The sequence below is a fragment of the Camponotus floridanus genome, unplaced genomic scaffold (assembly GCF_003227725.1).
Source record: "Camponotus floridanus strain SB8 unplaced genomic scaffold, Cflo_v7.5 scaffold21, whole genome shotgun sequence".
NCBI lineage: Eukaryota > Metazoa > Arthropoda > Insecta > Hymenoptera > Formicidae > Camponotus > Camponotus floridanus.
This window is the reverse complement of record NW_020229337.1, coordinates 1,445,125-1,452,619: the sequence shown is the minus strand read 5'-3', so window position 1 is coordinate 1,452,619 and position 7,495 is coordinate 1,445,125.

Below are 7,495 nucleotides of genomic sequence, written 5' to 3'. Positions count from 1 at the left end.
TCGTCCGTACGATCGCCATCCGCCGCCGCGCGGCGCTTCGTCGGGCAAGGGTTGATAATAAATTCAAATTTAGGGGTGCGCGCAATCTGTGATTCAGCGCCATTAAGCACAGGATCTCTCTAAAGGACGCCACCCCCGTGCTTCCTCCTAACTTGGCACATCCGTGAGAGTACTCCGGCTCTTTAAACCCACTAAGAGGTAAGGGTCACTTTGGCAATATCGAAGGATCGCGGATCACGTCGATTTTTTAAGTTCATGATGATTCAAAGATCGAATGTTTCAAAATTCCGTAAAGTTGCGGCAAATTTGCGACTAAATATTGCGTAAAATAAACAAAAATCACTAATATATTTAAAATATAACTTTTACAATATATAAATAATTTATTTGCGCAGGTTTTGTGGAATTTCTTCTTCACGTTACGTTCGAAATTTCCGCATCCTGAAGCAAGTGAAGAGATTATGAGATGTACGGTGGTCGTAAAGTATGCGAAATAAAATCTACCTAAGTACCCTGGAAACAGAATGCCGAACGAGGACACTTTATGGGTAATCGAACCAAGTTTTTAACTGTTTAGATGTTCCTCCTCTTCGGGATATAAAATTTCTGTGGATGTTCAAGTATCGATTGCCTCTGGAAACGGAAGCTGAGCGCGAGAGACACGATGATGGTCGACGATTAACGTGCTCGTCTCTCGCGATCGGTGATGCGTTTCGCGATCGCAAAATCGCTAGCAACAAACATTAGAGTCGTTCTTTCGATTGCTCGAGAAATGAGGAATTTCGTAGAGATTCGCGCTCGCGTTCGTTCGTTTCACGAGAGACAAGCCGCGACGGTTATCGATCACCGCCGCCGATAACGAATGTGGAATAGGGACGAGAAAAAGAAGGTTTCTAGGAGGCCTTGATTTATATCGCGTCGATATTTTCCGCAGGTCTCAGTGTTTCTTAATTCGAGGTTTCTCAGCGTGCTCGCCGCGGGGATAATTCGATTTCCTGGCGAATCGGTTGGAAGTAAATCAGGGTACAGTCGCCGGCAAAATTCGCTGCAAGGCACTGTCATAATTTTCGCGAGATGCATAACGATGATTGTTTCGCGACATTACTATAATATTTCTCATTTCAAATCTATTCTTATATTTCACTACTTATGCATTCTTAAATATGTGAGCATCATATGTGCTATAATTGTGTGCTACAATGTGTAAAATAATTTTGATTATCATATATATATATGTATATAATATAATATAAAATAAACTATAATATAACATTGCAATATATTTTACTACATAAATAGTAGCAAACAATAATATATGCATATCGATATAAAAACTCAAAGAAAACAAGTTCAAGAACTTTATCAATAGGAATTTTTAACACTTGTGCTTTCGTACGCATAAATTTTTCGATAACCATATATTCCGCTTAAAAAGCAATAAACAATCTCGTATAAATTACATTTTGCAAATATGTCGAACAACGCGTGCGAAGAGAAACCGTAATTGGGTCGATCATAAATTATTCTGGATACTGTTGGCGATTATTTCTACTTGGCCGAACATACGCGGGTTTTTCCACTGCGTCGCGCAATGAGTCCGAATTATCGATAACGCAATTTTTAATTCTATCTAAAATTAGTTTACGACTAACTAATGGTTCTGATATAATAACTCTCTTTATACTACTCAAGTTGTTTTTCTCTCACATCTTATATTCCTACATAAATGTTGTAAATTTTTCTATTGATTTATACTGAATTAAAAATATAAATTATGTACGTGTGAATTAGACATATTGTTTAAAAAACTCATTTATCTATTATTAAATGCTCTTTTATATTATTACACGTTTTCTATTGGTTTACACGTCCTACATTTTTTTGATAAAAAATTTTTAAACCATGCTACTATACAATAATAGATCCGCTCTATTCTTTTTCCGTTAGTCTTCCGGCGTTCGTCTTAGACGATCATCGAGAAACGATTTGAGTAACTTTAACGTCGCTTACTCCGCAGCGTGCACCCACGTACAAACACTCTTGCTCAGTTATCCGGGAACTAAGGTGCTCCTTCGCAAATCCGTCTGGCCGTCCAGCGGCGAGTAACGGGCTGAATACCAATTTCCAATTTGTCCGGGCATATCGGCCGGGCGCTCAAGAGCGTGACACAAATGCCAGATGCAATCAGCGGATTGCGAAGGAAGGCGCACTTCAGCGCAATCCCCGTGTTAATCCACGATCATCGAGTGCGGTTACCCTACCCCTTGAGAAAGGCATAACCCTCCTTCTCTACAATTCACGAAAAGGATGTTTATCCAGTTTATGATATCATTTTCACGCACCGCGAAATTTTGTATATAAAAATATTTACTCCTGATTTTTACTTTTTATAATGTAGTATTTATTACGTTTTTTTCTCAATTTTATCGCTAAAATAATTTATATAAAATTGACTAAATAATCTGTAATTAAAAAAATTATCTGTGATTTGTGAAGTGCTTTGGAACGCTATTTATTATTACGTAAAAATGATAGATAAGCGGCATAAAATCGAATAGAAAAGATATCGAGAAAGGACGTCGACCCGACATTGCAACGAACGCGAAGCAGGATTTGCTCGGTTTTCTTTGGAACGCTCTCGTCGCTTCAATATTGTCGCTATCTCTTGTATACAGTTGCCGCCATATTCCGTGAGAAGACGCCATATCACCGGAAGCTTCCACCCCCTTTTATACTAGCTTGTCGCGGACCGTCTCCGCGAAAACTACCCCCATAAAAGTTGACGACTTAAATCGCGGGGCGTATGCCTCGTCAAGGGGTAGGAGAATTTCTGAATATTACTGCGCAAATACTTGCAATACTTTTCAATGTATTCTAAGCTAGTTGTTTCATTTTAAGGAAAAAAATTAATGAAATATTTAATTGTCGGACTGATAGAAGATAACTAAAAAATTGCGAGATAAAATATAATTAAAAAATTTCAAGAATATAATACGATACAATACGCAAAATTATAGTTATTTATAAATAATTGATATATTATATTAGAATATTCTCTAATGACTCTGTAAATTATTATAAAATAAGATGTAATTTTTTAAATATTTTATTATTATCATATCTTTAATAGAATAACTATTTATATAAAACTTATTCTCTATTTTATCAATTCCCGCAATTTTTCCGAAATTAAAATTGCATTATTTTCTTTCAAGATTTTAATATTTAATTGAAATGTATTATATTCCTAATTATTGATTAATGTGTTAATATAATCATTAATAAAATACTGGTTAAAATATTATATATATATATATATATATATACATATATATATATATATATATATACATATATATATATATATATATATATATATATATATACATATATATATATATATATATAGATATGAAATTATTATTAAGAATTAATCACGAATATTAATCATTATATTATCAAGAATTAATCATTGCACATACACACAATAAAATTTCAAAGTGACAAATTAAAACCATCAACAGTTAAATTAAAAAACAATCTCATGAGTTTTTTTTAAAGAACGCAATCCAACGAGACGACTTTACAGTCGTCATCTCATGGAAGACTTTTCCAACGGAATCGTCGTGAAAGACATTCGATTACGATTTCGCGGGACTTTATCATCGCCGTCCATAAATTCTGGGCTCGCGCAAAAGCAATCTGCGCCGGCGGTGATCCTAATAACCGTGCGGCCATTCGTTCGCCCGGGAGAGTGAGTCGTAATCCTAACCGAAAGACACTCGGCGGAAAAGAAGACGGAAAAAGGAGCGCCCGAAGTGGCCGTAATGAAGTAGATCGAGATAAATATGGAAAGGGGACTTAAAGTAAATGGCGATCTCGGTCGTGGATCCTGCTTCAATATGCTTGAAAGTGTGTCTCGCTGACGTGGCGTTTCCGGAAATGAACGTTCGATTGATTAGTCCAACGCGGACGATTAATGAGAATACACAGAGTCTTGTTATTACTTTCGAAAATCGCGATGTATGTAAAATCACTCGTGATTAAAATAATTAACTTGCCTCTCGTATTAATAAAATATAAAAAAATATCAAGTACGAGAAAATTAAAAAATGTATAAAATAACAATTACATTTTGATTATAATTTTTTTCGGTGGCTCCAATTTCTAAACAAATGCTTTTAAATAAATATCGATGTCGTTTCTCAGTATTAAGGCGTCTGGGCTTTTGCGGCTAATATGACCGATGTATGTATGAGGTCTCGATATATGTAAGGGACAGGGGTGCATAAATATGTGCGTATGCGTCACCGCGCGCATAAGTGCCGATGAGGGGATTTGTAAATGATCTTAACGTTTCGCGTCAATCACTTGCGTCGTTCCGACACGCACGAGCACGTAACATCATACAGAAAATTGGAAGGTTTCGACTTTCAAAAGGGTTTTGTTAATCGATCGGAGGATACGTAACTCAATTTCTCTATTCCATGAATATTTCACGGAAATGGGTAAAATAAACAATAAATTTTTACTCATATATTTTCTTAAAAAATTACAAAAAAATTTTTTGTATTATAAACAAATCTTGCAAACGTATGAGATTTGATTTGAAGAATAATAAAAAACATATAATTTGGCTTATAAAATTATTGTAATTTTTGTCTTTTAATTATATTGTTAAAAATTATTTTCAAAATCATACTTTTCGAATTACATTGTTACCATAAATTAATTGATTAGTATTTATTACAGAAACATCCGTATTTTTCCAGCAAATATTTTGATCAAGAGAAAAAAGAATCACGCGCGATGCGACTCGAAGGATCTACGAGGATCCAGGAGGAGAAGTATATCGCTTCGATGATATATGTGTACCGGGGATACGTTACACGGTATAAGGTAAAGTTCTCTCAAGACGCCGGAAAGCGCGCGCAAAAAGAATCTTTCGGAAGACGTTGCGGCGGCGGCGAGAAGGGGCGAAATTACGTCAAAAGTCTCGAGAATTTATCGGAGCACTTTTTAAACTCCGCCTTCGCGCGATTAGCATATTATTTCTATGGAAGCCGAGTGCGCGAACAGACGAAAAGAGAGAGAAAGGGAGTGCGCGCTCTCGCGATGCGGTTCTCCTCTATATCGGGCTAGAAAGGGAGATAGGTGTGGGGAGCATATCAAATATGTTGATAAATGATCCCTTTGAGCGATGAATAGGCGGCGTCGGGTTCGTACGTATCCTTTTTCGTCGTCGGCGACGGCCAACATTTGAATGTCAGAAGGAACGCCGCAACGCGCCCGTTTGGCGTTTCTCTCGATCCTTCGCACCCCGCCGAAGTAAAGTCAAAATCACACACGAGCACGTCGTGGATCCCCGTCTCGTCGCGAACACTCGGGCGGAACGAAACGCGAGGAATTACGCAAATAGATATCCGTGATGCAAAACTCCGCCGAATTTTATATGGAACAACGAAATTGCTCTTTCCACTATTTCCATCATTCTGGGAAATATTATTGTCTCGACGATTAATTGTAATATCCTAATAATTCCATAATTGATAAACCAATTTATTACTATAGATATGTGAAAATAAAAAGAACAAAGTAATATATAATTAAATACATATATTAAATATATAATATAATCATTTGAAAATCTTTATATCATGTTTGAATGTAACATTACATATAAAGTAACATTACATATAAAGTGATATTTTTTCAAAGATAATTGAATAAGAAATATAATGTAGTAAGTGAAATAATTCGTTATTTTTAAAATATAAAAAATTATTATAATATATTCGAATATTTTTCCGCAAGAAAAAAAATATTAAATTCTTTTGATCTAAAAATTCCCGCGAGAATTTCAGAAAAGACCGGAAGTCGATTCACGTTGGGTACTGATGCAAAACAGCCGTATTTCCGTTTCGCCAATCAGTTCTGACCATTCTCGCCCTTTGATAATTTGCATACAATCAGTCGATGGGTACAAAAGATAGTGACAGTTTCGAATTTTTGGCTCGAAATATATATTAAAATACATTGATGCGCGTTACGCCTAGCGAATTAAACGCATATTTTAATAATTATAACTGTTAACAGATTTTACACGATATTCGCTTTTCCGCGCGTTGGAAACGTAAATGCGTGAGAGATTAATATTCAGAATTTAATTAACATAATAAAAGGAATATTGCGGAAATTCGATGAAAATAATATAAATGTGCGCAAGCGAACCTCTGCGAGATTCTGCTAAACTAATTCGTGTTGCAAAAAAATATGTATACGCATGTAATTTCGTTGATATTAATTTCCTACCACAAAACTTATTGTATATCATATAATATATGGAAATGTGCATAATTATATATCAAATGTAGAATAGATATAGAAAAAAAATATCTTATTCATTTGTGCACAGCATTATATTTTAATAACAAACATCTTAATTTGAAATTACTTTTTGCTTAGAGAAAATATCATAAGATATCAGTGTCGCAAAATATATAGTAACTATCTCTGTCCTATTATAAATATATTAAATTCCCTCTCTAAATCTTTCAAAAAAATCAAATAGAAATTTTTGTCATTTAATTTATTTTCTTAAAGTTTAAAGATATTTTACTTTAAATTGACTAAAAATATTATTATATAATAATACGATGGAAGTGTGTGATATATATATTTTTATATAATATATATTACTATATAACAAAAATATATTATACACATCATATTATATAGTATATACATATCATATTATGTATGCATATGTATGTATAATAAGAATATATTGCATTATTTTCTCTTCGATATTTTACTATAGTTATGCTCTTCCTACACACATATATTATATATTTTTTAAATTATAAAACATTTGTAAAGAATTAATTTTTTTAAATAAATAAAATCAAATATGAATAATATAAGAATTTGTATATCAGCATATATAATATCAACATAGAAATATGGGAAAAATATCGATATGATATAAATAATCTCTTTACTAATGAACAAATATAGCTATACGTAATTAATTTTTTTTAACATATGAATACATGTTATTGATCAAATATTTTTATAATCTTTTTTAAAATATCAAAATACTTTTCATGATATCATAAATACTTGTTAACTTTTAATACATATATACTTGTTAACTTTTATTAAAATATATTTAAAATATACAATATCTATAAATTATCGGTATTCAAAGCGAACGTTATTATCGACGATTAAAAAAGTCGATTTCCAAGAAATATATCAACTGCAGATAAGTTAGTCTGCACTTCGTAATTTATTTACCGACAGTTACTCACTAACTAATGACGGTTCAAAAAACGATTAACTTGCGATTCCCGCCAATTTGAAGCTCCTCCATATTTTAATAAGAAAATTTCACGCTTGCGAGTCAGTCAATAAATATAAAATAATTCAAATAGTACATACTTTCTATTACTTTTATATATATACTTTTATATATATTAAATAATTATAATAT